Here is a 2,089-nt window from a genome sequence, read left to right on the forward strand (position 1 = left end):
ATTATTAGATCCTTTCAACAGAAGAGGAAACCAAGGGTGAGTAACCAGCCAAAAAGTTGCAAATTTTGACAGTTTGGCACCAGAGCCTGAGTTCTTAATTCCCAGCTGGCCAAACTCTCTCTCTCTCTTTTTTTTGTACCAGGAATTGAGCTCACGACATCACACTTGCCAAGCAGGAACTGCACTACTGAGCTATTATATCCCGGGACCCTGGACCAAACTCTCTTCCCACAGGACCTGGACTTTGCAGGCAGCCTGTTATCTCACCCCCCAGCAGCACTGGCAGAGCCGGCTCTGTCCTGTACAAATCACCTGGCCCCTTTGTGCCTCAGTTTCCCTCTAACAGAAAAGCACACTTTTCCGAGACAGGTGTGGTGGTGCCTACCTGTAACCCCAGCACTCTGGAAAGCTGAGGCAGGAGCACTGCATACTTTAGAGCAACTTAGCTAGACTCTGTCTCAAAATAAAAAAGGCCAGCAATGTAGTTCTGTGCAAAGGCCCTGCGCTCAAACCCTAGTGCCATAAAAAAAGGAATATATAAATACATAAAATTTTATTTCTTTAAATTAAAAAATTGTTTTTCTTTTTGAGACAGGGTCTCACTATGCAGTTTAGGCTGGCCTTGAACTTACTTTGTAGCCCAGGCTGGGCTTGAACTCACAATGATCCTCCTGCCTCAGCCTCCTGAGTGCTGGGATTACAGGCATATGCCACCATGCCCAGCTCATAAAAATTAAAACAAAAAACAAAACAAAAAAAACTTTCTTCGGCTTTGCAGAAATTTAACAAGGGGACACATAAAACCAACCTGAAAGGCAAAAAGTATTATCCAAATGCAAGGATAATAATTGTTCAGCATGGCCTGTACCTTCAGGGTAGCCGATTTAACCTCAGGGTCTGCAGCCACACCTCTGCTGTAAGATGCTCAATGGGACACCTGGAACCAGTCAGGCGGAAGAACAGCAGAGGCCCTTTGTGTGTATTTTCACCTGACACTCACAATAATTACGATGTAATAAAAAGGATAAAAGTATGGAGGTGTGGTTGACAGCAGCGTTTTAATTTAAGCCACGCCCACCCCCGTGTTAATCCTGGGCTTTGCCTAGTTCTACCTCTCCCTCAGCACGCAAAAAATACACACACACACACACACACACACACACACACACGCACACACCAACACACTCAGTCCGTCACTATCTGGTCCTGTTTGACAATTTAGTGGCTGACTTTTACACTGACTTCTTCTGCCAGACCTGCTAAGAAACAAAAGAGGGAAACAGTCTCTTGGAAGCCTTGGCCGGGGGCCAGAGAAAAACCTGAGCCTGCTTCCCACCGTAAAAGGGCCTGGGGCAGATCACATCCTTCTAGTTTTGCAAGTTGCATCCCTCGTTAGCGGCTCGCCCCAGCTGCCAAGGATGTAATTACCTGGGAACAGATAAGCGCAGGAGATGGATGTTCAAAGTGTGCTGCACGCAGTTGGATGCTGGACGGCATTCACTGCCTCACCTTTCTAGGAGAAGAGAGAGCAGGCCAGGTGCAAGGCCTCCCAGCCACCCAACAGTGGGAGTTTGGCAGGAGGCGTGTGGAGGAAGCCCTCGACCAAAGGCAACTGTTACTGGGAGGCAGGAGATAAGGTCCGGCGGCTCGGAGCCAGCGCAGAGGCTGGAGCCCGGGAGCAGGGATTGGCCCAGCAGTGGGAGGGTGTGCTGACCCGGGCCTGGGAGAGGGGCCGGGCCGCGGGGGAGCCCGCACATTCTTGGGTTTGTGGGAGGTTCCCATTCTGTGCGATTCACGTTCCTCGTGGCCTGGGATCACGGTGCGGAGGGGGACGAACAGGGTGCCTCCCCCACCGAGGCGGCCGATGGGCGTCCCTTTCTTCTCGGACTTCCTGTCTCCGGAGGGGCGCCCCTGCCTGTGCCCCGGCTTGGCTCGGTGAGGATGAGACCTGCTGTGTCGTAGGGAATGGCTGCCCCAGCCACCCCGGAATGAGGCCGGGCGGAGGAGGCAGGTTGCGGACGTCCCTTCAGTCCGCCGTGGACAGCGCTCCGGCCCCGGGAGCCTCGGCCTCGGCCCGGGTCCCCGGGCA

The 2,089-nt window shown here is 52.8% G+C and overlaps 1 protein-coding gene across 1 annotated transcript in view; it reads left to right on the plus strand.

Annotated features, from left to right (window-relative positions):
• Positions 1–1,279: 1,279 nt before the first annotated feature.
• Syne3 (spectrin repeat containing, nuclear envelope family member 3) overlaps positions 1,280–2,089 on the plus strand; it is an 84,566-nt gene continuing 83,756 nt past the window's right edge. The window contains exon 1 of the mRNA XM_013517209.1: positions 1,280–1,935. The gene's annotated coding sequence lies outside the window, so the exon portion shown is untranslated. The remainder of the gene's footprint in view (positions 1,936–2,089) is intronic.

The sequence above is a fragment of the Chinchilla lanigera genome, unplaced genomic scaffold (genome assembly GCF_000276665.1).
Source record: "Chinchilla lanigera isolate Chin_1 unplaced genomic scaffold, ChiLan1.0 scaffold00037, whole genome shotgun sequence".
Classification (NCBI taxonomy): Eukaryota; Metazoa; Chordata; class Mammalia; order Rodentia; family Chinchillidae; genus Chinchilla; species Chinchilla lanigera.